This window comes from Triturus cristatus, chromosome 4_2 (assembly GCF_964204655.1).
Source record: "Triturus cristatus chromosome 4_2, aTriCri1.1, whole genome shotgun sequence".
NCBI classification, from domain to species: domain Eukaryota; kingdom Metazoa; phylum Chordata; class Amphibia; order Caudata; family Salamandridae; genus Triturus; species Triturus cristatus.
This window is the reverse complement of record NC_140586.1, coordinates 14,626,576-14,641,600: the sequence shown is the minus strand read 5'-3', so window position 1 is coordinate 14,641,600 and position 15,025 is coordinate 14,626,576. Positions and strand designations below refer to the sequence as shown.

The 15,025-nt window shown below is 50.1% G+C and overlaps 1 long non-coding RNA gene across 1 annotated transcript in view; it reads right to left on the bottom strand.

The window, feature by feature from the left end:
- LOC146832818 (uncharacterized) overlaps nucleotides 1-14,473 on the bottom strand; it is a 436,420-nt gene extending 421,947 nt beyond the window's left edge. The window contains exon 1 of the long non-coding RNA XR_014960175.1: nucleotides 14,304-14,473. This is a non-coding gene — a long non-coding RNA (uncharacterized LOC146832818). The remainder of the gene's footprint in view (nucleotides 1-14,303) is intronic.
- Between the last annotated feature and the right edge of the window lie 552 nt (nucleotides 14,474-15,025).

The window sequence follows — 15,025 nt, the reverse complement described above, 5'->3', positions numbered from 1 at the left end:
GTCGAGCCCCTTTTCATCGGCCTGGGACAGGACGGCCCCGATCCCATACTCGGAGGCGTCCGTCTGCACCACGAACTCCTTATTGTAGTCAGGGGCCTGCAGCACCGGGGCAGTACACATGGCTGTCTTTAGGGTGTCGAAGGCTGCTTGGCAGCGGGGTGTCCAGTGCACCTTCTTGGGCTGCTTTTTGGACGTTAGCTCTGTGAGGGGGCCAACAATGCTCCCATAGTCCCGGATAAACCGCCGGTAGTATCCGGTGAGACCCAGGAAGGCCCGGACAGCGGTCTGGGTAGTGGGGGGTTCCCAGGCCTGGATGGCATCTATTTTCGGTTGGAGAGGGGCCACCTGCCCGCTCCCTACTTGATGGCCCAGGTAGGTCACGGATCCGTGACCGATCTGGCATTTGCTGGCCTTGATTGTGAGCCCGGCCCGCTGGAGGGCGGCCAGGACGGCTTTAATGTGAAGGAGGTGCTCTGCCCAGTTGTTGCTGTACACGGCAATGTCATCTAGGTAGGCCGCGCTGAAGGCCTCAAGCCCGGCCAAAACCTTGTTCACCAGTCCTTGGAAAGTGGCCGGGGCGTTCTTCATTCCGAAGGGCATCACCCGAAAGTGGTAATGCCCATCCGGGGTCGAAAAGGCGGATCTTTCTTGGGCACCGGGGGTGAGCTGGATCTGCCAGTACCCGGCGGTGAGGTCCAGCGTGCTCAAGTAGCGAGCGGCCCCTAAGCGGTCGATGAGTTCGTCGGCCGGGGTATAGGGTGGGCGTCCGTCTTGGTCACTGCATTCAGGGCTCGGTAGTCCACGCAGAATCGTAACTCCGGGGGGTGGCCGGGAGCTGCGGCCTTTGGCACCAGGACGACAGGGCTGGCCCACGGGCTGTCGGAGGGTTCGATGACCCCAGGGCCAGCATCTTCGTTACTTCGGCCTGGATGCATGCCCGCACTCGGTCGGGTACCCGGTAGGCTCTGTGTCGCACAGGGGGGCTCTCCCCGGTATCGACGTCGTGGACGCACCAGTGGGGAGTGAGGGAGAAGAGGGCTGCGTAGTCCTGCAGCAGTTGCTGGCAGTCGTTGCGCTGTTCCGGAGTCAGGGAAGAGGCGAGTTGGACACCTTTGATTGATCCATCATGGACGTTGGACTGCAAGAGGTCGGGCAGGGGCTCGGAGTCGTCCTCGCCCCCCTCGTCGGTCGCCAGTAGCAGGCTCAGTTCGGTCCGGGCAAAGTGGGGTTTTAGCCTGTTAGCATGTAGGACCCGGAGGGGGTTCCGGGGGGACTCCAGGTCGACCAGGTAGGTGACGGGACTTTTCCTCTCCACCACCTTGAAGGGCCCGGTCCACTTGTCCTGGAGGGCGCCGGGTTCAACCGGGGCCATGACCCATACTTTCTGACCTGGCTCGAATTCTATGGTAGAGGAGTTCCGATCGTACCACCGCTTCATGTCCTCCTGGCTGGCCTCGAGGTTAGCTTCGGCCATGGCTCGGAACTTGCGGGTCTGGTTTCGGAGGGTCAGGAGGTATCGGTAGACGTCAGGAGGGGCGCCTTGGGGCTTCGTCTCCCAGTCCTCCTTGACCAGGCTGAGCGGTCCGCGGACCGGGTGTCCGTACAATAGTTCAAACGGGCTGAACCCCAGGGACTTCTGCGGGACCTCCCGATAGGCAAACAGGAGGCACGGCAGCAGGACATCCCATCTCCGCCTGAGGGGCTCTTCCAGGCCCTGGATCATTCCCTTTAGTGTTCTGTTGAACCGCTCAACCAGTCCGTTCCCCTGAGGGTGATAGGGGGTCGTGAACTTGTATGTGACCCCGCACTGCTGCCACAGGGACCGCATGTACCTGGAAATAAAGTTCGTGCCTCTGTCGCTCACCACTTCGCGGGGAAATCCCACTCGGGAGAAGATCCCCATTAAGGCCCGGCCTACCACGGGGGCCGTTATAGTTCTTAGCGGGACCGCCTCCGGGTACCTGGTGGCGTGGTCCACGAGGACCAGGATAAAGCGGTGGCCCAGGGCGGTCTGGGGGTCCAGGGGCCCCACAATATCGATTCCGACCCGTTCGAACTGGGTGCTGACGGCTGGAAACGGTTGGAGAGGGGCCTTGACCCGACCCCCCGTCTTCCCGCTGGCTTGGCAGGTCTGGCAGGACCGGCAGTGGTTGTCCACGTCTCTCCGCATCCGGGGCCAGTAGAAGTGGGTCACCAGACGGCTGTACGTTTTGTCTTGCCCCAAGTGTCCGGCGAGGGGCACATCATGTGCCAGGTTGAGCAGGAACTCCCTGAAGCGGAGGGGAACCACCAACACTCGGCTGGCCCCGAGTTCTGCCACTTTTTGCTCACTGTATAGCAGGCCCTCGGCCCAGTAGACCCAGTGGGTGCCGGTCTGGTCCCCGTTGGTTTGGGCGGACGCTTGCTGGCGGACCCCTTCGAGAGTGGGGCAGGACTGCTGCTCTTGTTGGAACTGCTCCCGGGTGGGGCCCCCTTTGTGTCGCCATTGTGTCAGCTCTGGTAGGGCGCACGGGGAAACCATCTCTTCGGGGGAGGATTCACTAGGTCCAGGGTCGGTGTCCGCCTCCCCCTCGCTGCTGGCGGGAGGGGGTGCGAGCCCCTCGGGCTGGGCGGCCCCGGAGGCCGAGGATGAGCGGGGGGCCCGGGCGGTCATGGACCGGGTGATGGCGCAGGCCCAGTCAGATAGTCCCAGCATTCGGAGGTGCTCTCGTCGCTCTACTTGAGCCCAGGGGGAACTCTCCAAGTCGTTCCCCAGGAGGCAGTCGACGGGGGCGTCGTCACGTACCGTCACCTTCAGCAGGCCCGTCACCCCTCCCCACTCGAAGGGGACCAGGGCCATCTGGCACAGGCTTTCGCTGTTGTCGGCCGTCCGGACGGGGCACAGCACATTCGGTAGGATCTGTTCGGGGGTCACCAGGTGGCAGCGGACAGCGGTGACACTGGCGCCGGTGTCACAAAGGGCTTCGGCCCGTTGTCCATTGACCGTGACCTGCTGCCGGTACTTCTGGGTGTTGCTTGGGATGGGGGTGCAGGGCACCATTTCTCGGCTACCCAGGCAGACCAGGGACATGGCTGCCGGCTCCCATTCAGTGGTCCCTCGGTCGAGGGTCTCCTCTTCCTCTTCTTCTCCTCCCAGGGCGGCGGCCGCCAGCTGTCGGGGCGGGGGCCCGCCGGCCCCGTTTCTTCGGTTCAGGGGGCAGACCGGATCGCTGGCATAGTGTCTGGTTTGTTGGCAGCCGTAGCACGTTACTGGCGGCCGTGGTCCGGATCTGGCCGGGGGCGCCCCCCTTCGGGCTAGGCTCGGGGAGAGTTGTAGCTGCGGTGGCCCTCGAGGGGGGCTCCTGGGGGCCCCGGCGGGAGGGTCTCGGTTCCTGTTCGGCCCTCCCCCTCCACCGCGTTGGCGGGGGGGGCCCGGTGGGGTTCCTCTGGTACTCCCCCATTGAGTTCCGGGGGACCCGGGAGTTGACCCATCGATCGGCCTCGACGGCGAGTTTTCGCGGGTCGGTCATTTTGCTGTCGAGGAGGTGCTGTCTCAGTTCCACGAAGCAATTGTTGGAGAGATGTTCCCACACGATGAGGTCGACCAGCTGCCCGTAGGTGGTTACTTTGCTACCTTTGATCCACCCTTCTAGGGCCCGACTGAAAAAGTCCACATACTCCACCCAGGTGGTACCCGGGATTTTCTTGCAGTCTCTGAACCGCTGGCGGTACATTTCCGCGGTTAGCCCGTAGCGGGTGAGCAGGGCCTCCTTCATGTGATCGTAGGAGGTCATCACCTCCTCCGGCAGCTGGAGCAGTGTGTCTCGACCCTCACTCAGGAACCGCCCCCACAGGCCCGCGCCCCAGTCTTTTCGGGGCACCCGATGAGAGGTCAAGGCCACCTCGTAGGCCTTGAACCATTGTTGGATGTCGTCATTCTTGTAGTACTCCTTGACGACCTCTTTCGGGATATGTACCTTGGTCTCGGAAGGCGGTAGAGGGTCTCTAGTACTGGGGGCGTTGGTCCCTCCGTTCTTGGCCTTGATTTCGAGCTCCTTGAGACTGCGCTCGTGCTCAAGGGTCAGTTTCTTTTCCTCCCACTCCCGGTGTCGTCTCTTCTCCTCTATCTCCTCTTGAAGCCGTAGCTGCTCTAGGGCCAGTTTCTTTTCCGCCAGCTGGAGTTCGCCGTCCAGCCGCAGTCGTGCGAGCTCTAGCTCGTGGTTCCGGACCTTCTCCCGCTCTCGTATTTCTTCTTCGGAGAGGCCGGTTTCTAGGCTCTTTCTTCCTCCGGTTGCCGGAGTCAGTGCGGTTGATGTGGTCTCAGTCAGGGGCAAGGGACCCTCTTCCTGGGAGGGGCCCGCCCCGGCCTCCAGCCATGTCCTCAGAGCTTTCTGCATGTCCTCTTTGGTACCTAGGCCGGTGGTTGCGATGCCTTTGTCTTTGCAGAACTGTTTTAACTCTTTGTGCGTATATTCTTCCAGCCGTTCGGGCTGGAACTCCATTGTCGCGTTGTTTTCCTGGCTGCTCATGATTACTGTACGTTTGGATGGGTAGCTAGTGGGTACTGGCTGGTACGTACTGCGTTCGGCTCGGATCCCGTCGCTGGCCACCAAATGTTGGAAGGCGGACCCCGAGGAGTCGGCGAGACCACCAAGGGGGGCCCTCACACTGTACGAAGTAGCCGAGCGCAGCCGAGAAGTCTCCTGAGAGATCCTTCTCCTATCACGTACTAGCACAGTAACACCACCACACAGGACTCAAGGAGGTTGTCTCAAGACAAGCAATTCTTTATCAGCAATAAAAAGGTTACGAGGTCAATATTTACACGAAGGGATCGAGGGATCCACCAAAAGTCTCAGTGTCTCTTTGGAAGGGTAGGGGTAGCGGGACAGTCTTGGGCAGGAGTGCGGTACGAGGGTACCTGGGGCCCAGTTCTTATCCTCAAGCTGGAGGACCTCCGGATCTCGGAGGGGTTGAGCCGCGACGGCGTCAGCAGGGCTCCGGCGTACAGTTCGTGGAGAGCCGCGATCCAATCAGCAGGGCTCTCAAGATGGTTTCTGCTCAGCTCGAGCCGCGACGTCGTCAGCAGGGCTCCGAGGGAGGTTTCAGCGAGGTTGGGCCGCGACAGCGTCAGCAGGGCTCCGATGTTCCAGGTGGCTTCAAAGTGTTCACAAGAAGGAGCCGCGATGCAGTCAGCAGGGCTCGTGATGGTTCCGACAAGAGTTCTTCTCCGTAGGGTCAGCCGCGATTCAATCAGCAGGGCTCTCGACTCCGGGATACAACTGCCGATCTGTGGCGGGGTCGCCCCAGATATAGGTCCGGAGCCCTTTGATGTCCGGACCCAGGCGCCCGGGGGGGGCGGAGAGGCCGGGTGGAGGTGGCCAGACGCCCAGCAGGAGAGGCGCCAGGCCCAAGGGAGTTGCAGGGCGATCACACCTCGAGAGGGGAGGACAGTTGGGGGTCCCATCGATACTGTCCTCCGCCGGGGGCGATGAATGGTTCCTGCGGCACCCCCAGGCCAGTTCGTGGTGCCCCGATGTCGGGGCTTCGCTGGGGCCGAGGCCGGGTTGAGCGGGGTCGCGCTGGCTGGCGCACAGAGTCACGTGGATGCCAACAAGATGGCGGAGCCACGAGAGGGTTGCGACCTCGTGCAGCTCAGGATGAAGGGCCTCGGTGCAGTTCAGAAGGGTGGCCCGTGAAGGCCGGGGCGGGGAACGGGCACAATCCCCGGGGATAAGGACCACGCCACGAGGCCGGGTCCAACACTGACATTTTCAGGCACACACCCCCAGTCACAGATCTGGGTTGAATCAATCATAATTCTTAAGCTCACTTCGCCACCTCAGTTCAGACCCAGGTATATGCAAATCAGTCTTGAACCTTTGCGTCATGGGAAGAGTCCAGCTTGAACAGCCAGGACAGGTCTTCCCTGAACCGGAAACAAGCATCCTGGGAGTGGTTTCTGGGTAGCACCTTTCATCAGCCAGGCTAGCTTCGAATCCATTGGCAAAGTGAGTAAGGGCCCACATTTGGGCATACCCTGCAACTTAGGGCTAACAAAGCAAACAAAGGGACATGATGGACGGAGTGCTGACATTTTCAGACACTCACCCCCAGTCACAGATCTGGGTTGAATCCATCATCATTCTTTAGCTCACTTCCCCACCTCAGTTCAGACCCAGCTATATGCAAATCAGTCTTGACCCTGTGCCTCATGGGAACAGTGCAGCCCGAACTGCCAAGCCAGATCTTTCCTTAACCGGAAACAAGCATCCAGGAACCGGTTTTTGGGTAACACCCTTCATCAACCAGGCTAGTTTGAATCCAGTGTCAAAGTGAGCAAGGGACCATGTTTGAGCATACCCTGCCAATTTAGGGCAAGCAAAGCAAACATAAGGAAAAGATGGACGGAGCGATGAAACATTTGAGACACTCACCCCCAGTCGCATATCTGGGTTGAAACCATCACCATTCTTTAGCTCACTTCGCCACCGCAGTTCAGACCGAGCAAAATGCAAATCAGTCTTGACCCTGTGCCTCATGGGAACAGTCCAGCCCCAACTGCCAAGTCAGGTCTTCCCTGAACCGGAAACAAGCATCCTGGGACCGGTTTCTGGGTAACACCCTTCATCACCCAGACTAGTTTGAATCCAGTGGCAAAGTGAGCAAGGGACCCAAGTCTGGGCATACCCTGCCAACGTAGGGCAAACAAAGCAAGTACAAGGAGATGATGGACAGAGCGCTGAAACTTTTTAGACACTCACCCCCAGTCGGAGATCTGGGTTGAATCCATTATCATACTTTAGCTCACTTCACCACTTCAGTTCAGACCCAGCTATATGCAAATAAGTTTTGACCCTGTGCCTCATCAGAACAGTCCAACCTGAACTGCCAAGCCAGGTCTTTAAGCCAGGTCTTCCATGAACCGGAAACGAGCATCCTGGGACCGGTTTCTGGGTAACACCCTTTATCAGCTATGCTAGCTTGAATCCATTGGCAAAGTGAGCAAGGGACCCACGTCTGGGCATACCCTGCCAACTTAGAGCTGACAAAGCAAACACAGGGACATGATGGACGGAGTGCTGAAATTTTCAGACACTCGCCCCCAGTCATAGATCTGGGATGAATCCATCATCATTCTTTAGCCCACTTTGCCACCTGAGATCAACCCAGCTATATGCAAAGCAGTCTTGATCCTTTGCCTCATGGGAAGAGTCCAGCACGAACAGCCAGGACAGGTCTTCCCTGAACCGCAAACAAGCATCCTTGGAGTGGTTTCTGGGTAACACCTTTCATCAGCCAAGCTAGCTTGAATCCAGTGGCAAAGTGAGCAAGGGACCACGTTTGGGCATACTCTGCCAACTTAGGCCAAACAAAGCAAACACAAGGAGATAATGGACAGAGTGTTGACATTTTCAGACACTCACTCCCAGTCACAGATCTGGGTTGAATCCATCGTCATTATTTAGCTCACTTTGCCACCTCAGTTCAGACCCAGCTAAATGTAAATCAGTCTTGACCCTGTGCCTCATGGGAACAGTGCAGCCCGAACTGCCAAGCCAGGTCTTCCCTGAACCGGAAACAAGCATCCTGGGACCAGTGTCTGGGTAACACCCTTCATCACCCAGGCTAGATTGAATCCATTGGCAGAGTGAGCAAGGGACTCACGTCTGGGCATACCCTGCCAAATTAGGGCAAACAAAGCAAACATGGACGGAGAGATGAAACGTTTCAGACACTCACCCCCAGTCGCATATCTGGGTTGAAACCATTGTTAGAGCGCGGAAACCTAGGTAACGGAGATCAGGACAAATCCCCGTACCAAATATCCTCCCTTCGTCACAGACCAAATATCACACTAACGCTTTCACACATCCAATAATTGGTGGGGCCCATAACACCAAGATTCACACTTCACTTCACACTGGTCTGCACTTACAGGAGAGGTGAATGTTCCAAGCGCTGACATGAAAGGAATACCTTATAACCTATATTATATATATTACATAACTATACATGAATATCCTCGCACCTACAGATCTTAATCCTAAGCATCAAGATACTCCTCCCACGTGATCAATGGATCATTTAGTTGGATCAGTATGGTGATTTAGATCAGCTAAAAACACACATTTAGGATTTCGATCTATTCTCCCTCAATAAAAGACAAAACACATTTGCTTATTAATCAATATTTGTTTATCTAATTATTGCAAGAATTTAGTTCCATCTAGTAAGTTTGTTAAACCTTTCGTAAATCACAGAACACCATATTTACCTAATCTGGCTATCGGTCATCCTCTAAGTCATCAATTTTAGCTGTCAATCAGTCAGAATTCGAAAGTTCTTCATGCAGCACGCTACAGTCCCAAGAATGGACAAGGACCAGAGATGTGCAAGAATCTATCAGTGTCCATAGATTTCATAAAGTTCTCAGTTCGTAAATGAAATGGGCAGCATTCCGACTGTCAAAGATTCAGGAACGCAGCAGTCATGTAGCGTCGCCGTCTTCTCCGTCAGCAAAAGGGAAAGCACGAGTCTCAGCAACAGCAAGCTATATTCCTCTCTATTCTACCGTCATTTTTATAATAAAAGTAAAGTCAAGATGTTACATTTTACAAAATTTGGGCTTCTCCCATTGGTCGGTTGGGATCGTCCGGTGAGGTTTCACACAGTTCAAGAGGTTATGTCACTGTTCACGATCATTCCAGTTTCTTGCATCTGTCCATTGTTAAAGTACTTGGCGGGCTTCCCACAGTGACCTTGCTTGAGCACAGTATGACAAGGGTCATGAGAAGGCCACAGGAACAAAAAGTTGCGCAGTCGCACTTCGCCCGAAACCTCGTGGAATGGTGCACATCACGTCGTGTCACGTCAGCGGCCATCTTTGCTTTAGGCCCAAAGGACAACTTAAGCGAAACAAACACAAAAGAGTAATTAATACATAGAAATAATGAATAAAATGTTAAACCCTCACTAATCCCTCTATGTGCTTGTAATTATCTAGCATATAGCATCATTTAAAGCATTTATATTCACCCATTTGATGTCATCTGGTGCAACATAACAAAAACGTCACAAAAGCAACATATATCATGCAGTATTCTATTTACTACTGTTAGTATGCGTTCATATTTTAAACAAAATTAATTAGCCATACAAATAGAAAATCCCACGTGTATTTTGTACATTAATAATGTTGATTAGATACCATGCAAACACATTAATAATATTATAATTAAGAGATTATTCTAATTAGTACAGGCATGCAGAATAGGGGGGGGGGGTATACAAAATTTTGTTCTACCCGCTCCATCACCATCATCATTTTGTAGCTCACTTCGCCACCTCAGTTCAGACCCTCACCCCCATTCACATATCTGGGTTGAAACCATCATCATTTTTTAGCTCACTTCGCCACCTCAGTTCAGACCCAGCTATATGCAAATCAGTCTTGACCCTGTGCCTCATGGGAACAGTCCAGTCCGAACTGCCAAGTCAGGTCTTCCCTGAACCGGAAACAAGCATCCTGGGCCCTGTTTCTGGGTATCACCCTTAATCACCCAGGCTAGTTTGAATCCAGTGGCAAAGTGAGCAAGGGACCCACGTCAGGGCATACCCTGCCAAATTAGGGCAAGCAAAGCAAACATAAGGAAAAGATGGACGGAGCGATGAAACTTTTCAGACACTCACCCCCAGTCGCAAATCTGGGTTGAATCCACCATCATTCTTTAGCTGACTTCACCACCTCAGTTGAGACTCAGCTACATGCAAATCAGTCTTGACTCTGTGCCTCATGGGAACAGTCCAGCTCGAACTGCCAAGCCAGGTCTTTCCTGAACTGGAAAGAAGCATCCTGGGACCGGTTTCTGGGTAACACCCTTTAGCAGCCAGGTTAGCTCAAATCCAGTGGCAAAGTGAGCAAGGGACCCACGTCTGGGCATACCCTGCCAACTTAGGGCGAACAAAGCAAACACAAGGAGATGATGGACAGAGTGCTTAAACTTTTCACTCACCTCACTTTTGAGCTGCACATTCAGCATTCTTAAACTATTTAGGGGGTGGGGCCTAGCCAAATATAAAGCAGTAACCCTTTGCATGTGTCTCTTGTAAGTCTCATCATATTCCTGAAAGAATGGCATGCATGTGTCTGCACCTTTTCCTAGTGACATTATATATAAAAGAAGCATACAAATAGACGTATAACTGTTTTTATACGTCTAGCATCTTCAGATGCATAACATGTAGAGTAATACATGTTGAACTACAGACATACCTCAGTCACAAGGCCATGCAGACCTTAAAACTTCATAGAATGCTGTTCCCATTTCAAACAGACACCTACAATTATGTGGCTCAGTGCTTTAAATGGGCCGGTACTCACAGGTACTGACTACTGGCACTTCTTATTTTTACCAAGCTGAGTACCGGCAAATCTCCACTACCAATGAGAATACCGATACTCAGGGTTCAGTTGATAAGGTGGGCACTCGGCCAGTGCCGAGTGCCAGCTGTGTTCCTATTTTTTAGCAGCATGTTTGCTGTTTGTCCGAGTCATTCAGCTGTGGCAAGCGGCAAAATGGGACCTGAATGGCCTGCTGGAGGACTGCTGCTGTGGCAAGTGGGCCTCTGCTCCCTCCCCACCCATCTCTCATTGTCCTCAACAGCCACCTGCCGAGCCTCCATGCTGGGTCGTCTTGTTAGATAGTGTATGAGACCTTGGCTGCCGGGGGCACAGTGATGTGTGCAGACTGCATAAGTGGGAGGGGGGAGAGCCTACCTAGGAATGGCCTCTTAGTAACCCAGGTAACAAAAGCCATTTTCACCCACTGGCCTCTCAATGGGGTCTGACTGTCTTTCCCCTGACTCACTTGCACCCGCAAATCAACCTTCACCCCACCAGCCTGAGGTGACATTGAGTCCATCATGGGTGGGGATGAAGTGGTGGGGATTACCTAGGCGGACTCCCTCCTGCCCAGGTGAGGTGAGAGACGGTCTACTGACCTTCTCATTAGAGGCCGGTATTGTTATGCCCGACCTCTACACTGCTGGACATTGCACATGCTTACAACCCAGCTGTGCTCAATGTCTGACACTGAAAGCTTACTGGCTGTGGGGTCTTCTGCCAAAGGGAGAGGACAGAGAATGGGGTGAGAGAAGGTGAAGAGTGAAGGGACAGAGATAGAAGAAGCAGAGAAGAGTTTAAAGGAAAAAAAGATAGACAGATGGGTAAGCGCAGATAGAGATGGGGAAGCAATCGAGACAGCTACAGAAAGAGTAGGAGAGGTACCGAGAAATAGAGAGAATGATGGTAGAGAATGATAGGATACAATTGGGGTAAAGAGAGTAGGATGGAGTTAGATACAAATGGTAGAGAAGTGAGAGGGAGGGACCGAGAGGTTACAGATGTGAAGACTGATGGAATAATTGTTTGTTTGTATGTGTGCACACTCTTGTATATAAAAGGATTGTGCCAAATGCAAGTAAGTAGGAACAGTATGACATTACGAAGCTGCAAATATTACAAAACATGTGGTGTTTGACATTCATTTTGTGTAACAAGTTAGCACATTTTGTTTATTGTGATACATTTCTCACATGTTTTGTTATGTTCTGCAATTGGTGTAAATGCACTTCTCTGCACATATGAAAAGTTTGAGACAACTATCAAGGGCAAAATGAATACTCAACAGAAGTGTTTTTGTATTATCATGTCTCACACTGCCTCTAACCTCGCCCACTACAACGCTCCAGGTCAATTTAATGAGTACCTGCACTTATTTATTTCCATTTGAAGCACTGATGTGGCATATTTCAAGTGTACCTTTCCATACACTCATACAAAGAAGCCTGATCACTAATCCCTCTACCAACATGTCTTAGTCTCGCTTTTGAGCTGCACATTCACCATTCTGCAACTACTCAGGGTGTTGGGCCTAGCCAAATATTAAGCAGTAACCCTTTGCATGTGTCTCTTGTAAATCTCACCATATTGCTGAAGAATGCATGCATGTGTCTGAACCTTTTCCTAGTTGCATCATATATAAAAGAAACATACAAATAGACCTATACCTGTGTTTTATACGTCTAGCATCTTCAGATGCATAACACGTATGAGAATACATGTGGAAGTAAAGATATACCTCAGTCACAAGACCATGCAGACCTTAAAACTTCACATAGTGCACTTCCCATTTCATGTAGGCATGTAAAATTATGTGGCATATTTCAAGTATAGTTTTCCACATACTCATACAAAGAAGCCTGATCACTAATCCCTCTACCAACATTACTTAGCCTCACTCTTGAGCTGCAGCTTCACCATTCTACTACTACTTAGGGTGTTGGGCCTCGCCACATATAAAGCAACAATCCTTTACTTGTCTCTGTTGTAAGTCTCACCATATTCCTGTAAGCATACATACATGTGTATGTACCTTTTGCTAGTGGTATAATATATAAAAGAAATATAAAAATACATGTATACCTGGGTTTTATACATCTCGCATCTTAAGATACATAATACGTATGAGAATACATGTGCAAGTAGAGAAATACCTCAGTCACATGACAATGTAGACCTAAAACTTCAGAGAACGTACTTCCCATGTCAAGCAGAAACCTAAAATGTTGCGGAGTATTTCAAGTGTGCCTTTCCACAGACTCATACAAAGTAGTCTAATCACTAATTCCTCTGCCAAAATGTCTTGAACCTCACTTTTATACTTCATCTTCACTATTCTGCAAGTACTTAAAGCTGTTGGGCATAGCCAAATATAAAGCAGTAACCCTTCTCATATCTCTGTTGTAAGTTTCACCATATTCCTGAAAGCATGCATGTATCTGTCTGCACCTTTTCCTAGTAGCATCATATGTAAAAGAAACATAGAAATAGATGTATACCTGTGTTTTATACATCTAGCATCTTCAGATGCATAACACGTATGAGAATACATGCGCAACTACACACATACATCAGTTAAAACTCCACGCAGACCAGAACACTTCACAGACTGCACTTCCAGTTTGAAACAGACACCTAAAATTATGCGGCATCCTTCAACTGTACCTTTCCACAGACTCATACAAACAACCATAATCACTAATCCATCTACCGATGTACACATATTACTATGCACAAACTATTTCAATCATAATTTCAGTACAATAAAACAAAGAACAATACACATCTATACATTTTGTATCATATTTCAAACATCACACTTCTCTAATATTTTCAAAACTTTGAAAATAATGCTCTCCAAATATAAAAATATCACCGCAAATAGTGAAGCACTACTACATAATATTTAACCCAATTTACAAATTTGTAACTCACCTTTCAAATAGTATTGCAGAATATGAAATATCAGAAACTCATAAAAGATTTTCTTTTGCATACATTGAATCCATACGGGAGTTCAAATAATACTATTTTTTTTTTTTAAAACAACAGACTACTTCAACTCATACTACTGCCTTAGAAAAACTTAATTTAGTAACATATCATTTATATATAAGTTACCATTACACATTTTAAATCCACAGTTAACTTTCAACCCTTTCCCCATTCTGCTTAATCCCAGTTTCCAGAGTAACAGTTTCTGCAACATTCAACTGTACTGGGAGGCCACAAGTTCACCATATTTTCAATATCATCACTTTAGCTTACTAATGCAAATAGCAGGTGTGGTTGGCGTTTGAAAAATATTACCTTATCCTATCTACTGTACATTTCAAACATTTTTTAATAACTAATAAGAAACATGCTTCTTTGGGAAAATAACGTGCATCCTATTTTTGAGTGCACAATGTAAATGAACAACCAATCACTTATCAGCTTTTTCTAAGCTAACATCTTCTCCACTATTTTAGATACCTCTCATTCTACCAACTGACTACCTGAGCTACAGACATCTTTTAATTCCTTCCACACATCCCTTGAAGATGCTTACAGTATGGATTGTAGGGCACAGCTATGTTTTCTGGTGCAAAAAGTGCTGAACACAGAGGTACTGACAAAGACCTAGGTTTGCAAAATGTGTATATTAAATGGATTACACAGAGAGGATTAAAGTGGCACTAATGGATGCCTTTGGTTAAAACCTTTTTGCATCTCAAACCCCCTGGCCTCATGATTGTGCTTTGTGGAGGCAATGACCTAGGCACATTGACCCAACTGCGTGTAGGAAGATTTCGAAAAAGAAATTAATTAACACCTTTTTGCTGAGGGCACATTACAATTGAATGGAAAAGAATCACATAAACAGGCAGTCCTCGCATATCTTTTGATCCCTCCATTGTTAGAGGGAGGATACTCTTACCTAGCGGGCACAAGAATAACTCAGCATAGATACATTTTACTGAGATTCCGCATGAATTTGATTCCACTGATGCTTGGTCATCCGGCGAGGAGGTTTAAACACTCAGAACTGACATTGTGTCCTTGTGACAATCACTCTCCCCAAACTGACTTGCATCTAGTCTTGTTCTGCGGGCTCTGCAAGAAACAAATGAATGATTATATTCTCCCGATTTTAAAACAGTTTAATTTCAGACAATGTCGAGTTGCACTTTATTTTTTTAAATCATTGCCTGACCCCTTGGTCTGTTTCTCTGTAGCCACATTTTGGTGGGCCTGCATAAAAAAGAGGAAGCAGTGGGGTTCAAAAACGGCGTGGAGCTTTTACTTGGCAATTAATAGAAGATAATATGTAACCAAACGTATATCGTATGTGGGCCACAGGGTACAAAATTATCCTGGTCCTCCTTCTATTTTATGTTTCTTAGCTTTTTATTAATAACTATTTTATATATTTGAAATGGAATTTTAACCTTACTATGGATTGTATTTTCTATGAATTGGAGTTGTACGTTGACCACGGGATCTTTTGTGCTTCTATGTTCTGTATTTAATGGATCGAATAAGGATTCTATTGATTGATTGATGGACTGGAGTAGGTCTGGAAATGCTCTGTCCATAAGCTCATCTTGAGAAAACACATCAGCTCTTCCTCACGGGCAGTTGTAAGGATGTGAGGAGGGA